Below are 23,292 nucleotides of genomic sequence, written 5' to 3' on the forward strand. Positions count from 1 at the left end.
CACAGCGAGGCCAAAACATCAGAACAGGTTCTGATTCATCCACGGGTCACGATTTTTATCAGCCCCCTGTAAATGAACATCCATACACTCACCTCCACGTATTTAAATACCATCTCCATGGCTTGTCGCTGGGCTAGCTATGTGGAAGCGCTGCGCTAATTAGCTTCGACGGGTAGACTGTTCAGAGCCAAACAATGCTCTGTTATTGGAAGCCATCCCTCGGAGTCTGTGTATATCTGCATCATAATAGCTCGCAGGTTTATAACAGTACAATTCCTACAGTGATTCAGAGTGCATGAATAAAGCTGATTTGACTCATAGCAACGCTTATCTGAAAGGCTTTTTTGTGTGTTTCGCGCTTGTTTAAGAGCAACATCTTCTAAGCCCTAATGAATCATTCTCATTTTGATTAGCATAATTTTTACTTGAAACAAGTAAGCTTGGAAGCTGGCATTATTCCTAAGTAATCATAGCATGTTTTGTCATAACTCATGGCATTTATTTTAAGGCTACAGTAAAGGGGTCTGTTCATCTTCACCTGCCAAGAAATCTGTCAGGCATTGCATTTAGTCGATGACAGCAGTGCAAGCTAGTTCGCCTGATGACTAAACATGTGAAGATCACGTAATTGAATGAACAGTATTGGTGTTGATGACTTTGAAGTTCGCTGTTTGAAACAGAGTAAACAGAGAAAGGAAGTGTGATCTATATTATGATCGCTCTCACAAGAAACATGAAGACTTTATTCAAATCATGGAAAGACAAATGTTATGCTAAAAGACGCACAATTTTTTCAACATAAGGGGAATTTACTATGTAGGTTACCAATGATTAAAAACAAATATAATTTAATTTAACTGAATATTACAACCCAATTTTCCCAGACATGGGTTGCCGCTGGAAGGGCATCCGCTGGAAAAAACGTGCTGGATAAGTTAGCGGTTCATTCCGCTGTGGCGACCACAGATTAATAAAGGGACTAAGCCGAAAATAAATTGAATGAATTATAACCCAATCTTATTGAAAATATAGGACTCTGTCTAGGTTACTGGAAATATGTAATTTTATACAAATGTTGCGGCAGTTTCTAGTTAAAATGAAGACAAGGAGGCAGTGAAAAGACTAAAAGTTTTGTTGTTTTTCTAACAAATTAGAATTACAGAGCAGATTTTTTTTCACAAAAAAGCTTTTTTTGTTAATATAGATTTTGAAAATGCAGGGTTGTTTCAACGTAATTTTGGGGTTATACTCTTTCATTCATTTTTAACCCCTTTTCCTGGTCCTGATCGCGGGGACAGCAGTCTTGGGAGAGAACCCCAGACTTCCCTCTTCCCAGACACTTCTTAAAGCTCCTCCAGGGCGATCCTGAGGCGTTCTCAGGCCAGTCGAGAGACATAGTCCCTCCAGCATGTCCTGGGTCTTCCCAGAGGCCTCCTCCTAGTGGCAAATGCCTGCACATGCGAGGGATCCAAAACAGATGCCCGAGCCACCTCAGCTGACTCTCGATGTAGAGGAGCAGCGGATCTACTCTGAGCTCCTCCCAGGTGACAGAGCTCCTCATCCAATCTATGAGGGTGCGCCCTGCCTCCCTGTGAAGAAAACCACTTGTATCTGAGATCTTGTCCTTTTGGTCATGACCCAAAGCTCATGACCATAATTAAGTGTAGAAACGTTGATTAACCGGTAAATCAAGGGCTTTGCCTATCGGCTTAGCTTCTTCCTCACAACAATGGACCAGTACATCGACTGCATTACTGCTGCACCAATCCACCTGTCAATCTCACGTTTCATCGTTCCCTCACTCCACCTGGGGTAAGGACTTTCCTCTAAACTGGAGATGGCAAACCACCTTTTTCTAGTGGAGCACCATGTCTTCAGACTTGAAGGTGCTGATTCTCATCCCAGCCACGTCACACTCTGCAGTAAACCACCCCAGTGCATGCTGAAGGTTCATGTTCCATAAGGCCAACAGAACAACATCGTCTGTGAATAACAGAGCTGAGATCCTGTGGTCCCCAAACCGGAACCCCTCCAGCCCAAGGCTGGGCTTTGATTTTCTGTCCATACAAATTATAAACACAATTGGTGACAAAGGGCAACCCTGCCAGAGTCCAACATGCACTGGAAACAAGTTTGACCGGCAATGCATATCAAACTCCCTGCTATAGTCATCAGTGACGAGACAGCTCTCAAAAGAGCACCTCTAACCCCATTCTCTCAGAGCACCCTCCACAGAATGTCATGAGGGATACGGTTGAATGTCTTCTCCAAGTCCATAAAACACATGTGGACTGGTTGAACATACTCCCATGAACCCTCAAGCACCCTGGTGAGGGTAAAGCTAGTCCAGTGTACCATGACCTGGACGAAAACCCTTTGTTCCTCCTGAATCCTAGGTTCAACCAGAATAAGAACTGGCCAAAACTAGACAGAAACGAATGACCACTCATACAAAGTCAGGGTGCTTCCACACCTACACTTTTGTTTCGGAACGTGTCTCGTTTGCCCAGTTAGCGCGGTTCGTTTGGCATATGTAAACAGGGCAATCGCGCTCTGTTCCGTGCCAAAGTAATCGCTCTGAGATCGCTTGAATGAGGTGGTCTTGGCTCGATTGAAACAAACCCTGGAGCGGTTCAATTGCAGTGAGGAAAGCGATCCGATCTAAGCGCGGTTAAATCACAGTGTTTTATGGATATGTAATAGGCATATGGCTATTTGAAGAGAGAATTATGAGTAGCGCGGGAAGTTTCGCGAGTCTCCGGATGCCCGCAAACGAGTGATGATCTCCCGGTAATCTCGCGTCTCCCTCCCGGTCCTCAAATAGGCATCGTCGTGCATCCTTCTCACCCCTCCCCACCGCATCTCTCCTCAGACACGTCGCGCGCACCCTGTCAATCAACACCAAACCACCACCTCTCCTGACAGCTGAGCGGGACGCTGCAAAATAAACCCTGACACTCTGACCAATGTGAGGAGAGTTTACTCGCACGTGACTTGTTTTAGCTCTTTTGGTCCGATTAGAAACTTTGCAGTGTGAAAGCGAACCGCTCCAAGAGCAAAGAGCAACAATGTAACAATTGTAATCTCTGTTTCGGAACAACTGAATCGATTCACAGGTGTGAAAGCACCCTCAGTGTAATCTGTCTAGTTTTAGGCTTTTCTTAGATATTGTCACCGACTCGGTCCCAGTCACTCCCCTCGCTGGCCAGCAGAGGCCACCATCTCCGGACTTCTAAGCATTACATCATCCACTTACACTGATCTAGCACACCTGAACTGAATCCAGTTAATGACCCACGTACCCTTTATAAGCCGCACTCAAACACTCAGTCTTTGCGAAGTCTTGTTCAGCCCCGGCCAGCATTACTGAGCATTCTATCCTGCCTGACCTCCTGTGTATTACTCCAGCCCGTTTCTGACTCTGCTTTGCCTTCTGCCTGCCCACGACCCAAGCCTGTTACACGGACTCTGATTCTCGCTGCCTGCCCTTGACCCAAGCCTGATACACGGACTCTGAATCACGCCGCCTGCCTCTGACCCATGCCTGGTAAATCACTCTGTGTCTGTCAGCTGCCAGCCTTAAGACCCTTATTACTCTTGTTGTTGTGTGTTCGCACCTTTGTGCGTGTTGATTGTTTGAGTGAAAGTGTGACTAAGAAATACTGCATAATGGATCCCTCAGTCTCCCCGTTACAGATATCTATTAGATTTTCTCTGACAGCCCAAGTTTAGCCTTGTTTTAGCTAAGCTGTCTACATTTAGATGTCTATTAAACACAAAATAGTTTGCTGGGCACTGACTAGCCTAAATGTAAATTTGTACTATCCCGGACTGGTCCTTTCAATAGATTCCCATCAGGGCCGTCAGTTTGCAATGGCTATTCACACCTGTCTTGCAATGACAAGCGCGCACCTGCTGCAGTTCTGCATTGACAGCATGCATCCATGGACAGCAGGCCACAAATAGCCAGTCCACTCCCAGTATTTCCCCCACCCATGGATTCATGAGTGAGGTAAGGTCATCCTCACTATCAGCCCCACCAAATCTCAACCTTGGGGAACAATGGCTCAGGTAAGTGGCATTATATATTTACAATGTTGAGTGAAGGTCGCTTATGTTCAGTCTCGAGCTAGCGCTTTTCACAGACTTGAAAGTCCATTTAACATGTTGCGAATTATGTAGAAATAAAGCCTCTTTTTGAAAATGCTTGAGGATTAGAACAATGTGTAAAAAGCGAGAGTTTTTTGTCCTTGAAAGCGAAACATCTTGTCATTCTGTTTTATTCTAGAGTGTTTTTATTGCAGGCCCTGCTAACATACAAAAGCCCTGTGTAAATCAGCAGAGACGGCAGTGTCAGAGAGGGTTAGCATAAAACAATACGAATAAAAAAACAAGATTGCTAGTTCAAATCCTGGTCCATCAGAGTCATTATGTGCTCACTGAAGGCACCAAGTTCTTGCCATTTGCAATCTATTTTACTACTGTAATGTGTTGTTGTTCACAATGAAAGGATATTTTAAAACATGAAATCCATCAGGAATATGTTTAGTTAATGTAGTAGATATGTCCAAATAACAAAATGGAGCCAGAAAGTCTTGGGAAAAGAAATCCCGTACTACACTATTGTGCTTAAAGGGGATCGATTATGCAAAAATGACTTTTAAGTGAAGTTTTTAAACTAATTTCGAGAGGAGCACGTGATATAATTGACCGCAGCTGGCCGCCTATCTACACTCATTAGTTAGCCAATCAGATCTATCCCAACTTACTATAAATAGCCTAGCTAGAAATTACTCCCTTACCTTCGTTTTTCCGAAGAAACCCCCCATCCACCCCCTTTCTCCTCCTTTCCTCCTTTTAAAAAAAAAGGGGAGCTCTCGAGAACCACCTGATCTCGTACTCCCCTTACATGCTCTATGGACCTGGCGGGAGCCCTGGGCTCAACTATCTCCGAGCTCAGGGTTCTCTCCCGGGACAGCATGCCAAACCTGCTTACAGTTGTCAAGCAATATCTAAGTGTGAACTCTTGAAAAGGGGTTTTAACCAAGCGGCAACCTCCCGCTCTCCCTCAGGAAGAAAATACGGAAGTAACTAAAACTGCAATTCATCTGAAATTCCGCTAGTCCTGGCCGCTCCTGGCTCCAAAATAGAGCACATTTCAATTGAGCCCACTGTTAGAATGGGCAACTTTACAGCAGAAAAAAAGGTGTTTACAGCCTGGTACAAAAAAGATTTGGTTAATACAGCTAATATTACCCTTCATGACAACTGTGAGGGGGTGAATTTTTTTATAACTCATCCGTTTCCTTTATATTAAGTTATATTAAGTTTGCATAATTAAGGGCGTGGCCACTTGAGTGACAGCTATGTCTCGTTGGTTGCCGTCACATCACCTCAGCTGAATCCTGCAGATTAGCCACTGAACTCGGCATATTTATCGTATTTCTGTGTTGTTTTATGTGGCTTTACACAGTCAACTGCCTTTTGGACTTGTTTCCTACAATTATTAGATGGCATGGCATGCTGAGTGCACTTAATTGTGCTCACAAACCATTCACGTGGCCTCCGTTTCCCATGTGAGTAAAGTTATATACTTGTATACCATCTCTATACATGTATTTGCTTTATTTAAGATCATTTATCGTTTATATTTGGAGCTGTAATGCACTCCAGAATCTGACAAATTGATTAGCTGTAGGCTCTAGAACAGTCATCTGAAGCGTTGTCATACAGTGTTATGCTGGATTTCATCAATAGTCTTACATTAACTAACACAGACTATATCTGAAGTGTTTGGAAGTAATTTGTGTTTTCCTCCTGTTGAAAAACGTCATAAGAACAATGTTTAGTGGCTCAATGTATTACAGCAGTGTTTTTAAAAGTCTAAACACTTTATTGATATAGTGTACAACCAAGCACAAGTGGTCAGAATACAAACAAGTCACAGGTGATAAAGTATTAAGCGTTCTCCCAAAGTAAAGAGTGTCTGAACCAGGTCCAAGCTAAATGCCAGCAGGTGTCTGTAGCTCCGCTCACTCTCCACCTCTTTGCCCTTGTTTGTTACCCTGCCGTGGGTGTGATGACGCGTGAACAAAATGGCAACGGTTGGCCGCGCCTACTTGTGGTTTCTTTTGCGCTCTTTAGAAACCTATTGGTGACGTCACGGACACTACGTCCATATATTTTACAGTCTATGGTTTTAACACAGTTGTGTGTCAACCGTGTGTGAATATAACCAGCTTCTAATGGTAAAAATTTATTAATTTTATTGTTTATAATCACACTTGGGCCAAATCCCAATTCTATTTTTGTACCCCTACCCCTTGGCCCTTGAAACAGAGTGTGAAGGGGAAGGGCTTCAAAATGTACCCATATGAAATGAAACAGCACTACAACACCTGCGCACGTCATCATGTCATCACGATCTCTTACTTCATATGAGATCGACAATCACGACTGCTGTAGTTATTTCAGTTGCGTTATTTTTGGTGTTTATCTTCAGGAAATCAAGGCATATATCATGTTATCATATAACCAGGGCCGGCGCGTCCATAGAGGCGACCTATGCGGCTGCCTAGGGCGGCAGTATAGAGAGGGTGGTGTCTGTGACACCTCCCTTACCACCTGCGTCCTCAGTTATGTCCGCGTCACCTCCCCCGCGTCCTCAGATATATCCGCGCATAGACAATCCGCGACACCTCCCTCCCTCAGCACTTGCGCGTCCTCAGTTATATCCGCGCATAGGGCGGCAGAATACAGAGCATAGTGTCCGCGACACCTCCCTCCCTCAGCACCCGCGCGTCCTCAGTTATATCCACACATAGGGTGGCAGAATAGAGGGTGGTGTCCGCCAGTCCGCGACACCTCCCTCCCTCCCTCAGCACCCGCACAAAAGAGAAAAGACCCGCGAAAAGAGCAGTGGAAAAGAGGTCCGCGACACCTCACTTCATTTTCATAACCGGTCACTTTCGTTTTCACATTGGGGTTGAGGGCGGTGTAATCGTCCTCTGCCTAGAGCGGCAGTTCAGCTTGCTCCGGCCCCGCATATAACAATATAACGTGGCAATAAAATTGTAACTATACTGTGCATTTACACCATGGCCATATTCATCTATGTAAACATACGAAAACAACATTAACATTATAGCAGACACTGTAAAAAGCTCATCTGGTCCTAAAAAATCTCTGTTTTGAGGAGTATCTAGCCCTTCCCGCTTAGCCCTATGCCAACCCTGTTCCTGGAGAGCCACCTTCCTGCAGATTTCAGTTGCAACCCACATCAAACACACCTGCCTGTAATTATCACGTGGTGTTCAGGTCCTAATTAATTGGTTCAGGTGTGTTTGATATGGGTAGCAACCAAGTGTGCCGCAAGCCTACGTTTGAGTGAAGGTTTCGGCCGTTAGATCGCCCCCTGGGGGCTGGCTGCAGTACAAGTCATAAAGCCCGCCTCCTCCGTGTTAATGAAGGAGACATGAGCCCAAATAAAAAAAAATATTACACTTGCAATTACACTTGCAATAAAATGTCCCGAAAGATAGTTCTGGTCGATTAAGGCACTGGTTATTGTGCTGAAATAGGTGCAGATCTTCATTTTTGTAAACAGTTTGTTTTTAGCAGTAATTTAATGCTGGGCGTGTCATCGTGGTTGACAGCTGTGATTGACAGTTTCTCAAAGCGCGGCGTCTGAGCTTCGGCAGGAGACTGAAGTAGACTGAAATGTTATTATTCGATTTCTGTGTTATTTTACCATGACAAAATGAGTTCAGCAGTAAACTATAGTTTCTGACATACATGATCCTGGTGGAACACTGTTTATTCGCTAAGTTCAGGGCTTTTTTCGGGCTTTATTAGTTTGCTGATACACGCCTAGCCACCCAGATAGCAAAACACAGTTCCGGCTAGATTCTCGCCTGCCGGAGACTTATCTCTTAGATCTCAGACTGACTAATGTTACCTCTGCTGGACCTACTCCGGATGCCTGGACTCACTACCCAATTCCAGCCCGAGTCAATCGAGCCAGATGCGGCGGCCGAGCGAGCAGGCGCTGCCGCATGCGAGCCGGAATCAGCCCGCGACGCCGCGAGTAAGTTATGCGCTGCGGCCTGGAGCTGGCGAGATTGAATATATAAAACCCTCATATTTGTTAACGTTATTACATCCATTTGTGTTTATATGACAGCAAACGCATGCTGAGAAGTTCGGGGGGCGTAGTTGATTTTACATAAAGCGTTTGATTGGAAGCTCGACTCTGCTCATTTTCGCGGCTCCTCCTCTGGCTCCATCAGACAATCCTTCTGCGCATGTCTGGCTCCAATTTCAGCAGTCTTTTGCGACAGTTTGTGCCCATCAAGCAGGCGTTTTGCCCTCAAGGCGTTCAATGGGAAAAAGGGCTGTCGCGTCGTCCATATTTTTTACAGTCATTGGTAGCAACTGAAATCTGCAGGAAGGTGGCTCTCCAGGAACAGGGCTGGCCACCTCTGCCCTGCGCCTTCAAGCTAACGAGAATTGGGACACCCCTACATTTTTTTTGTACATATTTTATATGTACAAAACTTCATAACCATAAATTAAAATATAAGTTTGTTGATCAATATCATCACCCTTGGTCTGAATGTGCCCTAAAATTCAATCTTGCAGTAAAAATGTAGACAAGAGAACAGAGGATGAACCGAAGTGTTGAGCGTTCACTAATAACCTAGCTCTCCATTTAATATTCACCCTAGCCCTGCATGCGTGGGATTTTAGGATTAGATGTCTGCATAGTCCAGATTTGCAGCTCTGACTGAAGATGTGCGTTCCAGCTGGTCTGGAGCTCCCAGCGCTGCATAGCTGCAGATCTGACCCGTTCTCCCTTTGACATCCAGGCCCAGACCACAGCCCTCTCGGCAGCCTGACAGCCACGTAATCACACCCAGACCAATTACGCTCGCTCAAGCCCAACGCCCAGGCTTTTCTGCTCAGTCCTCTGGGTCTCGACGGCAGATTCGGCCCCTGCCAGAGGCTGGGAGCAGCTGCACCGTCCCACCCAGACAGCGTCTTCAACTTTTTCAGCCAGAACATTCTGTGCAGATAAAAACAAGACACGTGCTCTGTAAAGCAGGTCTACATCCTGGACCTGTGACGACAAGACTTTCTTACTGTTTGTTGGACGAACACGCCGTTTGTGCTGGTCAAATCTGCTTTTCAGACATGTTAATTTGTTAGATATCATGCTACAAGGTTTTATTTGTTGCCCTTGGTCCGGACCAAATGAACCAAACCACAGATATGAAAGCACCCAAACATTGTATGTCTTTAAAAAAGAAGAAATAAGACTTAAGAGGATGGATTCAACAAGACTAGACTACTTTTTAGCAATTCTTACAACAGTTTCAAGGTGAAATTAAACAAAGGCAGCCTATAAAGAAATTATTAAATATAACGTTCTGATTCATTTGTACACAAATCAAGATTACAGGGGCAGATTACTCATGAATAGGGGTGTATTAGGCTTCTTGCACAATGCTGTGTAAAGGCCTTGAACACATTTACTGTAGCGCAGGATTTGTTAACAAATGCATGTGAAGCTCAGCTCTTCTGACATACTCAGTTCACTCACAATACAGCATTAACCGGGCATACAAAACAAAGGGGTCCACAATGTATCATTGAGGGTCTACCTTCAGCACCTCACTAAAATATTAATAATAATAATAATAATAATAACGAAGTGCGAGGCAGTGGCGCAGTAGGTAGTGCTGTCGCCTCACAGCAAGAAGATCGCTGGGTTGCTGGTTCGAACCTCGGCTCAGTTGGTGTTTCTGTGTGGAGTTTGCATGTTCTCCCTGCCTTCGCGTTGGTTTCCTCCGGGTGCTCTGGTTTCCCCCACAGTCTAAAGACATGTGGTACAGGTGAATTAGGTAGGCTTAATTGTCCGTGGTGTATGAGAGTGTGTGTGAATGTGTGTGTGGATGTTTCCCAGAGATAGGTTGCGGCTGGAAGGGCACCCGCTGCGTAAAAACTTGCTGGATAAGTTGGTGGTTCATTCCACTGTGTCGACCCTGGATTAATAAAGGGACTGAGCCGACAAGAAAATGAATGAATGAAATGAATGAGAAGAAGAAGAAGGTGTAACATTTCAAATAATAACAATGTTTATAGTATTTATTTCCAAAAAAAAAAAAAAAATCGTTTCACGATGGTTCAGGACCTTCCATATCCACGTACTTTCAGGTTAGAATTTCTACATACACCCCCTACTAGGGGTGTCAAAATTAATCGTTTCTTCGGTATCGATTCAGTAATAACCATAACCGGTTATTATGTACTGACGTCATTTATCTCCTATGCGCTCTGTCGCGAGAGAGGTGAGCGCCGTTATTTACAACACTCAGCCAACTCAGGGCCGGCCCGTGGCATAGGCACCATAGGCAAATGCTTAGGGCGCTGTATATCCAGTGGGGCGCCAGAAATGAGCGCGCTTCAGTTGGTTTTGTTTTCGATTTTCCTGACACACATTCAGTTATAGACGGCAATAACTCAAAAACCTCTTACCCTAAAAAGATCTAAAGTGTGTTTCCTACAGAAAGACAAAGCTGGTTATGTTTCACAGCTGTCTTTCTTTTTTTCGCTCAACATTACGAGCACTGCACCGAGATATCGAATTGAACCGAATCGATGGCATGATAATCGTAACCGAACCGAACCGTGAGACCAGTATAGGTTCACACCTCTACCCCCTACTAAGGCCCAATCCCAATTCTATTTATGAACCCCTACCCCTTCCCCTTGGCTCTTAAAATCGAGTGTAAAGGGGAAGGGCTTCAAAATTTACCCCTAAGAAATGGGACACGACTACAGCACCAGCACACGTCATCATGTCATTGCGATCTCTTGCTTCATATGAGATCAGTTGTGTTATTTTTTGGTATTTATCTACAGTAAATCACTGAAGGCATATGTTATGTTATCATAACGATCTAATGTGGCAATAAGATCATAACTGCACTGTGTATTTACATTGTGGCCATATTAATCTATCTAAACACACCAAAACAACACTAACATTTTAGCAGACACTGTAAAAAGCTCATTTCCAGCCACTAGACTTTTCTGACAGGGGATTCGAGTGTCAGAATGTTGTGGGACTGCTGTACAGGAGTTATGATTAGGGATTGTAGGTCGCGAAATTTAGCGGATTTTATTTTAGAGAGGTTTTTTTTTTAAGCATGACGGTAAAACACAAACACAGTTATGAATATATTAAAACAGATACTTTTTGGTTGTAAATATTCACATTAATGACAAATAATATTAATTTGTGCATCTCCTTACTTCCGGGTGCAGCTATCCTGCCGTTGTGGCTGGTGTATTCTGGGAAATGTTCTTACCCCTTTGTTTCGAGTGTGGTCCTGGAAAATCTCAGTTCGAAGGGCTAATTACCCCTTCCCCTTAGCCCTACACCTTCAAGCTAAAGAGAATTGGGAAACCCCTACCCCTTCACAGGAACGCGCAAAACAAGGGATAAGAGGAAGGCTAAGAGGTAGAATTGGGATTGGGCCTAATTGAGCATAGAGCTGTAACCACTGCTGAGTGGCCTTAAAATCAAAATGCAGACAAAAACAGCGATGAGTGAAACAAATGTGTTTATTTACAGCTCTGCTAATGATCCTGTAAGATGATGCTTGATTAGACACAGCTGAACAAAACACACCCGGCGGCCTACATTCGTGTTCGGAAAAACTTACAAGCAGGATATAGACGGATGACCACTTACTGAGAATTATGTCTGGGTGAGTCACTATGCCTGGAGAATGAAGATGCTTTCTGTACACTGCAAAAAATACCTGTCAGTTAACAGTTTGCATATTTTGTGTGTTTTTTCGTCTATTTACGGTTGTGAATTGCATTATGGGATGTTGATCTTTGCTCTGTCGACTTTTTATGCTAAAAAATCAACTCTACAGTTTAACAAAATGACTTTTATTGACATTTTCATTCATTCATTCATTTTCTTGTTGGCTTAATCCCTTTATTAATCCGGGGTCGCCACAGTGGAATGAACCGCCAACTTATCCAGCTAGTTTTTACACAGCGGATGCCCTTCCAGCCGCAACCTATCTCTGAGAAACATCCACATACACACACACACACACATACACTACGGACAATTTAGCCTACCCAATTCACCTGTACCGCATGTCTTTGGACTGTGGGGGAAACCAGAGCACCCGGAGGAAACCCACACGAAGGCAGGGAGAACATGCAAATTCCACATAGAAACGCTAACCGAGGCTCGAACAAGCGACCTTCTTGCTGTGAGGCAACAGCACTACCTACTGCGCCACTGCCTCGCCTATTGACATTTTAGTTGTTTGAAATAATGTATAAGAAGGAATATAGAGAGAAATAAGTCTGTAAGATAAGAGAAAATGTACTGGCAGCTTATTACAAGGATTTTGTTCCATTTTATAAATATATATATATATATATTATATATATATATATATATATATATATATATATATATATATATATATATATATATATATATATATATATATATATATATATATATATATATATAATATATATAACACCAACCCAGAAGATTTATCACTTTAAACTATTAAAAATTTTAATAAAAGTCACTTTTTCAATTTTCTCAAGGTTAAAAGATTTTTCAAGAAAGATTAAGATCTTGTGTTGCAATTCAAAAGCATGAATAAATGGAGAAAAATAATGACAAAATTCAGAAAACTGCTAATTTACACATATTTTTTTAAGTTTAGCATATGGAGTTTGGGGATGGGATGGGAATGGAGTGTGGTAGTGGGAATTGCACACTACTGGGATTAGGTTGGGAATGCGAGGAGAGCGGAAAAGAGCTCATTGTATCTGCTCCGCTGCATCTGCACACACTCCAACTCTCAGCCTGCAAAAATATACAGCCACTGGACACATTACACACATTTGGACAATTACTAAACATACACAGTAGCCTAAAACAATATACCAGATGCATGATAAATCAGACCTCAAATTATTGCAAATGTTTTTTTTTTAGACCTCAAACTATTGCAAATGTTTTTTTGTTGTTGTTTTTTAGATAGTGCTGCACAGCATGGTAGTTCGGTGGTTAGCACTGTCGCCTTACAGCAAGAAAGTCGCTGGTTTGAGTCCTGGCTGGGCCAGTTGGCATTTCTATGTGGAGTTTGCATGTTCTCCCCTTGTTGGTGTGGGTTTCCACTGGGTGCTCCGGCTTCCCCTACAGTCCAAAGACATGCATATGCAGTGGGGAAAATAAGTATTGAACACATTGTGTTTTTCCTGGCAATAATATTTCTAAAGAAGCTATTGACATGGAATTGAACCAGATTTTGGTAAAAACCCAAACAATACAAACATAAAACTGAAACGAAACAAAAAAAGTGTAATGTAATGTAATATAATGTAATGTGTATTTACAATTGCATTTATTGTGTATGGCCGTACACCCTAACCGCTTCACAATCATGAGGGGGGTCTCTCCACACCACCACTTGGATGATGCGACGTCTGCCACAGGACAATGGTGCCAGTGCGCTCACCACACACCAGCTATTGGTGGAGAGGAGAGACAGTGATAGAGCCAATTCGGTGGAAGGGGATGATTGGGAGGCCATGATCGTAAGGGCCGATAGAGGGACTTTGGCCAGGACACCGGGGTTACATGGGAGTGCCATGGGATTTTTAATGACCACAGTGAGTCAGGACCTCGGTTTAACGTTTCATCCGAAAGACGGCGCCCACTGACAGTTTAGTGTCCTCTTCACTTTTACTGGGGCATTAGGACTCACATAGACCACAGGTTGAGCGCCCCCTGCTGGCCTCACTAACACCACTTCCAACAGCAACCTGGTGTTCCCTAGTGGTTCCCTAGGCTCAGCGCTGCTTAGCTTCAGTGAGTAACTTGGGCTGCAGGGTGATATGGCTGTGGCCATGATCGGTAAAATGATCGGTAATTAAAAGGGGAAAGAATAAAAATAGAATAAATATTGATACTTTTACTTTTGTATTAGACACACATGTGATGCTTGTATTTGCAGCAGCTCTACATCCACAACTTCACACTGTCACGATAACCAGCGATCGTTCTCGATAGATCGCCGATTCTCACACAACAACCCATGGACTACACTTCCGCCTTCTCCTGGACTACATATTCATACATGCTCTCCGGTCACACTCACTAATGCTCACTCATCTAGACTGATTACATTCTCACCACCTGAGCCTTGTCAGAGACTGATTGCACTCACTACTTAAGCCACCCATTCACCCATCCAGTTTGCTGAGTCTTGTTTGCTATCAGTGATATTTGAACACGGTTGTCCATGTCTTGTTTCTCTGTGTTTAGACCCTAGCCTTGTTTATCCTTGTTCTCCTGTTTAGCCGCCTGCCTTACGACCTATTGCCTGCTTATACGACTACGATTCTGGACTGCCTGTTTATACCCGTTTGCACCTGATTGACCATTGCTTGCCTGACGCTGAATAAACCTGCATATTGGATCTTACCTCCAGTTGTGTGTGTCATCCCCCGTCGTTACACACACATCCCTGCTGAAAAATCCAGCTTAAACCAGGTTGGCTGGTTTTAGCTGGTTGACCAGCCTGGTTTTAGAGGGGTTTTGGCTATTTCCAGGCTGGTTTCCAGCTATTTCCAGCTTGGTCTTAGCTGGTCAGGCTGGAAAATGACCAGCCAAATCCCGCTAAAACCAGCTTGACCAGCCTGGTTTAAGCTGGATATAGCTGGTTTTGGCTGGACTCCCAGCTTGGCTAGGCTGGTCAAGCTGGTTTTAGCTGGTCATCTCCCTGCTTGACCAACTAAGACCAGGCTGGAAATGGCTGTAAACCAGCCTGGAAGTGGCCAAAACCCCTCTCAAACCAGCCTGGTCGACCAGCTAAAACCAGCCAACCAGCCTAGGCTGGTTTAAGCTGGATTTTTCAGCAGGGATTGGGTTAAATTAGGCTTTAATTAGACTCTCCTTTACTTCCATTGTATCTGTTCTGCTAAGGGAACTGAACCAACCCCATGACGTCAGACACAGCAACATTAAAAGATGGCTGAGCCCTAGGTCTAAAATCTACAGTAAAACATGCCGTTTTCTGCTAAATGGTTACATTAATCTAGTTTGTTTAATATATTTTCGTTAAAGTGGAATCCAATGTACAAAATAAGGTAAACTTGACTGAGTGCTTCATTTCACCTTTAACATGTGCCTGTCAAACAAATAAGTGGGCCAGGAAAACTGCACTGCTATGTCATGTTGTGGTGGGCCTTAAAACCGTTAGGATTTAGATCCTATTTTAATGTCAGTAAATGTAAAAAAAGGAGACTTTGGGGTGTTTATATCACTAGTGTCTTGAAAAATATCCAGTCAAATATTATTTGTGAGACATAGAATTAATCTCGAGTCTGTTTCCTGTCGGCTCTCTTCATCATCAGCGCATGTCCTGATGTGGCCTACAACACCTTGCGGCGTAATTGTCGCTGATCTATTGTCCGTTTTAGACATCAGGAAGAATTATAGCTGTTTACTTGCTTCCGCGTATGAAACCCTGAGGCGCTTTTGCTGTGGGTTATTCTCCTCTCTCGGGCTGCCAGGACTTTCTGCAGACACACGGCATTGTCTGCTTTACTAACAGCGGACGTTCGCTCTGAAACACATGAATAGAGAGTCTGCTGCAGTGTAAACAACAGAGCGCAGCTTCATCCCACTGTTCTCAGATCAGCGTGGAGCTGTGCAGGAGCTGATGACGGATAAAATACACCCTTCAAAAAGAAGTAATGACAACGATGCAATCTCACACTAGTTTGTCTTTTTAATTTAGTGGCTAATTCTTATGTATTTGTACGATCTCATTCATGCACCATTAATGTTGAAAAGTACATAGAGGTTTTGGAGCACAACATGCTGCCTTCTTTGCCAGGGATGCCCATGCATATTTCAACAAGACAATGCAAAACCACATCCTGCACAAAGTCCTGGCTGCAGAGGAAAAGGATGCAGGTACTTGACTGGCCCGCCTGCAGTCCCGACCTGTCTACAATCAAGAATTTGTGATGCGTTTTGAAGCAAAAATTTGACAGTGAAGACACCTAACTGTTGCCCACCTGAAGACTTGTTTGCAGGAAGAATGGGACCAAATTACACCTGAAACACTTCTTCACTTGGTGTCTTCAGTCCCTAACATATTTTAAGTGTTGTGAAAAGGAATGGCAACGCTACAAAGTGTATACTAGAGTGTATGGGTGTTTTCTAGCATTGGTATCCGCTGCGTAAAACGTATGCCCGAATAGTTGGCGGTTCATTCCACTGTGGCAACTCCTGATAAATAAGGTACTAAGCCTAAGGGAAATTAATGAATGAATAAAACAAATAAATTAATAAACAAAACAAACAAACACATGCAAAGCAAGTGTACAACTAATTAAATTACATTCTTATAATTACAAATAAGCAGGACTTTTACATTAATCAAAAAAATTGAAATTAAAAAAACGAATTGATAGTTTTAATGGCCTTTCTATTAGTACTATGTTGAATAATACAGAAGTACTTCTTCAGTTCCTTACAAAGCAAAGTAAAACAGGAAAATTTATAACTATTAATTTAAAAGCAAGTTTGTTCATCATCAGTATATAAAAAGGAGAATAACATAACACAAAATTGTCAGTTTGCAAGCAGCATAACGAGCTGTTTTTAAAGTCTTAAAATCAATGGAAGTGAATGAGACCACACGTCTTGAGCCAAAAAGATTCAATAGTGGCGCCCACAAATAAGGTCATGTAAATGTATTTTCCATAGTGTTTACATGTTTGATATTTGAGTCGAGTCTTTTGCATGACATTTCAACTTAAATCTGTCAAAGTGGTGCAAACAGGTAATACATGGTAATCCAGAAGCAAAGTCAGGAAACAGGCACATGATCGATGCAGACAACGTAAACAATAGAACAAGACAAGGATAATACAAGGAGAAACTCTACTAGAAAATGTTATGTTCGTAAAGTTACAGGGTTAATACCAACAAGACTCAGCAATATCAGTGTGTGTGCTATATAAAAAGTCCATATAATGGGTCTTTGAGCAGCTTTAGCTGTGCTTGTTTGCAATCAGTCGGGATCAGGAACCGCTGTGTGTGCATAGTGGATGCTGGGAGTTGTAGTTCGTTTGGTGACAGATTTGTAGTTCTCCAGCAATCCGCAGTAACACTGTAACACTGATAGATTTATAATTTTAGTTTTTTTTATATTTAAATTTAAAAATGCAATTCTTATATTTGAGATATCTTTTAAAAAACCTAAATGTAAAAATAAATAGTATTGTTTTCTCTCTTTTTGAGTAAAAACAACTCAAAACTCAGAATTGTGATTCCTGTTTGATCTTATCTGCCCTAAATGTAGATAAATAAATAAGTATAGAAAAAACGAATAATTAAAAATATATGGAACATGATGTTTAAACATATATTTTTGTACGTTTTAATATATACACTAAAACATGAAATGTGAACAAAATACAAGTGCTTAGTGTCATAATGCTTGAGGCAGCAGTTTGTGAATGAGAGCTTGGATTGAATGCGATGGCAGATGGCCTGATTATCTGTGCATAAAGAGTTAAATTACAGTATTTTTCTCATGCTGAGCTTTCATATGGCTTCTGAAATAATACTAAAAGAGACTGCCTGGATTTTAGGATCCGTTTTATAGCTATTTTTATGCTGTAAACAAAAGACAAATTTACAGTTAGAGGTTAGTTCATCCTACAATGAAACTCATATTCATCCTAATAAGATGTGTGTTCATTTACAGTATACCAATAAAGGATTTTTTAATAGTCTGGCAGATTACGTGTAGGACAATAACACTTTTAGAATGTTATATTAGCATATTAGAAATCAATCTGACGATATTTAAAGCCCACATGATGCTATGACCGTTTCTTTTTTTGTTGGTTTGTTTGTTTTTTTTCGTATTGTGACGCACTTTCTAGAGAAACCGAATATTAAATGAAAAATCAGTGGGCCTGGCTTGTTTTTTTCTATTGCGAAGTGATTGGATGTAATAAAGTAGGCATTTCACTCAGACAGACCTGGAAAAGGTTTTGGGGAGAGTTTTTACAGCCTAAAGCTGCGGTCACACAAGAGTTTGAGCTTGTGAAATTCTGTTGTCTGGCGCTGCAAAAAGGGGCTGGATTAAATGATATGATTTCCCAGTTAAAAAATCCAGCGTAACCCAGCCTAGGCTGGTTGGCTGGTTTTAGCTGGTTGACCAGCCTGGTTTTAGAGGAGTTTTGGCCATTTCCAGGCTGGTTTCCAGCCATTTCCAGCCTGGTCATAGCTGGTCAGGCTGGAAAATGACCAGCTAAATCCAGCTGATGAATAAATGTCAGTATCTGATGTCAATATGACGTTGGTTTAAGATGTTGGCTTGGCGTTGAGTTTTAGTCACTTTCCAACACAACCTAAAATCAACCAAATGTTGACGTCATTATTGGAAGTCAAAATAACTTTGTCCTTAGACGCAGGATAGACATTGAATTTTGCTCACCTGTTGTTCTGACCTAAACTTTTATTTATTTACCTATATACTGTGTATATATATATATATATATATATATATATATATATATATATATATATATATATATATATATATATATATATGTATATATATATATATATATATATATATATATATATATATATATATATGTRTRTATATATATATATATATATATATATATATATATATATATATATATATATATATATATATATATATATATATATATATATATATATATGTATGTATGTATGTGTGTGTGTGTGTGTGTGTGTGTGTGTGTATATGTGTGTGTATACAAACACACATATATATATATATATATATATATATATATATATATATATATATATATATATATATATATACACACACACATATATATATATATATATATATATATATATATATATATATATATATATATATATATATATATATATATACACACACACACATATATATATATATATATATATATATATATATATATATATATATATATATATATATATATATATATATATATATATTATATATATATATAGGTCCATTTTGATTCAATAAAATGTCTTCAATAACTATGGGAGGAAAGCATTCAAATAACAGTTTTAGTTTTTAGTTTTCTCAAAATTAGATATATTTTTTTTCTCCAGTCAAAAACATTTATTCAGCAGTACTTGCATGCACCAAACTCTACCGTTTTATTCCTGTAAGTGTACTGAATATAACTGTATATAACATTTTATTCCTTAAAATATGGTGTAGCCTGTTTTGACAGTGCTGACAGTATTTTCTGATTTATGGAGTGAAATTTAAGAAATTGAAATGACGTCTATCAGAACATTTAACTGCAATGAGTCTATATCAAAAATCTATTTTATTTAAGTAATAATTTATCAATTTAATCAATCAAATAATTTTAATCTTTGTTCTATTTCGTGTTCTGGAAACGTATGCAAATATGTGCAGGTTTATTTAGCTAGTGCCTCACTTGCATATTTAAACATTTGAGGAAACCTGTAATGTGACTAAATGTTTGCTATACTATTTGCAATCAGTCAGCTATTGAGGTGTGGTGATGTTTATAAGTGCAATAACCATACAAACATTTCTCATCCAGAAGCTCCTAAATAACCAATAAAACTTTTAGTAAGATCCAACATAGGCTCATTCTGAAAATGTACTCCTGTATACATTTCTAGAGATCATGAATTGTGTAGCCAGAAGTATGTATGGCTGTTAGCTAAATTGTCCATACGAGTGTATGTGTGTGAGTGTGTATGGATGTTTCCCGGAGATGGGTTGCAGCTGGAAGGGCATCTGCTGCGTAAAACATCTGCTGGATAAATTGGTGGTTCATTCCACTGTGGCAACCCCTGATTAATAAAGGGACTAAGCCAAAATTGATGAATGAATTTTAAAGACATGCCGTGGAAGAAATGTCATTTAATGCAGTGCTTCTTATACATTCTGAGATAGTGTTTATAATTTAGGCAGTGGAGATTGTTGATTTATAAAGAGAAAACAGACCTTAAAAGTTCACCGGAAGCGTTTGACTTGGGTCACTGACAAATTAAAAGTCCTTCAGCATGCTTTGCACATACCCTATTAAGCCATTTTGGTGACTGTCACTTTAAATTTAAATGAGATTGTGCGCCATTAAAAAGAGGGCGGAACTACAAATGCCTATGGATGCTAATAGGTGGGGCTTTCCCCCTCTGATGACACATACAAAAGGAGAATGTCCTCTGGGGCCCCTTCTGATCTGAGGCCCCAAGCATTTGCATGCCTTGACAAGCAGTAACGCAAACCCGAACCACACCATGCAATGGAAAAGCATCTCAATTTCTCACCATTGACACTAATAACAAGCGTTCCCGAATTCAACATAGAGCCTCTTTCAGGGGTTTCTTGTACACGGTGAACTCTATACCTGCTCCAGTGTTGTTCTTCTCACCTCTTTTCAGAACAAAGCATCAGTACACTGGTTCCATTGATGAATGACTCTGTGGTCATCAGCGGTGTGGCAGATTCTCTCTGTTGTGGTCCCGAGCAGGAGCTCTCATTATCCACATACGGCTGGTAAAGAGGCGACCAGTGTGGTGATGTCTCCAGCCTGGAAGTACACTCATTTTCTTTGTGCTCTGGTTCTGTGCTCCCTGGTCTTGGCAGGTTACAATAGAGCACAGTGTTCCCAGCGGAAGACAATCACTGTCTGTCTGCACCGACCACTCTGACTGTGCATATACACACACCGCTACTCACACACAAAGCTTTTTTCTACAAGAACACGCATGGAGGGAAATCGGCCTTTACATTTGATGCTGAAAGAATAAACATCATCTCATTTTTGTCAGTGAAGCAATTGGCAAAACAGGACGCCGAAGAATTTGTATTACATTAGATTTAGAGATTAATAATCTTAATAATTTTCAAAATCTCTTGGCAAATTTATGAAAAGCTTCCTAAATGGATGGTTTACTTAAAACTAATAGTAATTTATTCTATTTCCTTCAGCTTAGTTTCTGATTTTTTGAGGTTGCCACAGCGGAATGAACTGCCAATTATTCCAACATGTGTTTTATGCAGCTTCCAACTGCAACCCAGTACTGGAAAACACCCATACACTCTTGCATTCACACACACTAAGGCGAGTTTTGTTTACCCAATTCACCTATAATGCATGTGTTTGGACCGTGGGGGAAACCGGAGCATTAGAAAGAAAACCCACGCCAACACGGGGAGAACATGCCACATCCATACAGAAATGCCAACTGACCCAGCCGGCACTCGAAGCAGCGTGAGGCCACGGTGCTGCTGTCCCCAAAATATTTAGTTTTACTTACTCTTTACTCATGCTCAAAATTTTCTAAACCTTTATAAGTTTTTTTTTTTTGTACTGTTGAACACAATAGAAGATATGTTGAAGAAAGATTAAAATCTGTATCCATTGACTTCCATGGTATGAAAACAAATACCATGGGAGTCAATGCACTGTAAAAATAATCATGCTGCCTAAATTTTTTTTTAGTCATCTCAATTTGCATTCATCAAACTGAGTAAAAATGTTAAGTTAAACTTTGTAGAATTAAAAAAAAAATTGTTAAAACTGGATTAACTTTTCAAAATAAGTTAAAGCTGCAGTACATAGAAAAAATATTTGTTGTCTTGATTTTTTGTCATTGCCGGATTTCCAGCTTCAAAATATCTTCTTTTGTGTTCTACAGAAGGAGTTGACGACGAGTAAATAACAGGTTGAGAATGTAGTAAAAATCAGGCTGTTGTGAGGGCCTTTTTTTTCTGGATTGCTTTTGAAAACTCTATCGGTTGGGTTTTGCGACGGTGATGATTGAGTCAATCTGTGGTTTTGAAAACGCTATCGGTTAGGTTTAGGAAAGGGGGTGATCGAGTCAATCTGTGCTTTTTAAACACTATCGGTTGGGCTTAGGAAAGGGGGAAATCGAGTCAATCTGTGCTTTTGAAAACACTATCGGTTGGGTTTAGAAAAAGTTGTGATCGAGTCAATCTGTGCTTTTTAAACACTATCAGTTGGGCTTAGGAAAGGGGGAAATCGAATCAATTTGTACTTTTGAAAACACTATCGGTTGGGTTTTGGGAAGGGGGTGGGTGGGGTATCGGTCTTTTGGTCAGTCAGTCAGTCAGTTAGTTGACAGCAGCCTCTGATGGATTTATGTGAGAACAGCAGATGCAAATGGCACTCATGTGAGAAATTTGAGATCTAAAAGCGTACACATCGGCTTCTGGTAGATTTGCGAAAACAAAATCTGCAAAAAACGTAGCTGCCAGGACATATTTCGCTCTCTCCAGAAATGTATATAGGGGTATGTATGCATAATAAGCCAGGTTTGCAAACAGCCGTGTGTGTATAAAATATCCTGTCGCAAAACTTGTCAAAGTCTTACATGACAGTAATAGTTTGATTAAGGTGTTTACATGTCTATACTGCACTTGAACAATGCGACTAAAATAGGAATACTCTATATGTCGTAATTGAATTTTTGTTTAGTTGGATTAAGACTATAGTCAGATTAAGGTAATCAAAAATTACTCTTTACATGGTAGACTCTTAATCAGAGTATTTTCTTATTCGTATTAAAATTGGATAATTGGCCTTGATGAAAAATGTACTCATTGTAAAACAGGATTTTAACCACAATAAATACTGCAATATTCAATCCAGGCTCATTCTGAAAACATATCGCAATATACATTTCTGGAAAGTGCCAAATACATCCCATGAGGTACTTTTTTTTTTTTTGCAGCTTTTGTTTTCGCGAATGCACCAGAGAGCGCTGTGTAGGCTTTTTCAGGTCTCAAATTTCTCTCACAAGTGCCATTCGTGCCTGCTGTTCTCACGTAAATCCACCAGAGGCCGCTGTCTACTGAATGACCAATTGACTGACCCATTCTCCGCCTTCCCTAAACCCATTTGATAGTGTTTTTAAAAGCACCGATTGACCCGCGCACCCACTTCCCAAAACCCAACCGTCAGTTTTAAAAAGCAATCGAGAAAAAGAAAATCCCACGCCAGAATTTTACCATGTTTTCAGGTTTTACCACATTCTTGCTTTGTTATTTACTTGCTCATTTTAGGTTTTGGCTTTTTGTTTTTGTCTCACCTGCTTTCTGGAACCATTCTTCACCAGGCTCGAAGCACGTTGTTATGGTCAACTCC

At 40.9% G+C, this 23,292-nt stretch overlaps 1 long non-coding RNA gene across 1 annotated transcript in view; it reads right to left on the reverse strand.

Annotated features, from left to right (window-relative positions):
* Positions 1 to 5,877: 5,877 nt before the first annotated feature.
* LOC141377102 (uncharacterized) overlaps positions 5,878 to 23,292 on the reverse strand; it is a 34,698-nt gene continuing 17,283 nt past the window's right edge. Inside the window, exons 2-3 of the long non-coding RNA XR_012389094.1 lie at positions 8,479 to 9,064; positions 5,878 to 7,250 (exon numbers count right to left, since the gene is read on the reverse strand). This is a non-coding gene — a long non-coding RNA (uncharacterized lncRNA). The remainder of the gene's footprint in view (positions 7,251 to 8,478; positions 9,065 to 23,292) is intronic.

This window comes from Danio rerio, chromosome 13 (genome assembly GCF_049306965.1).
Source record: "Danio rerio strain Tuebingen ecotype United States chromosome 13, GRCz12tu, whole genome shotgun sequence".
Lineage (NCBI taxonomy): Eukaryota > Metazoa > Chordata > Actinopteri > Cypriniformes > Danionidae > Danio > Danio rerio.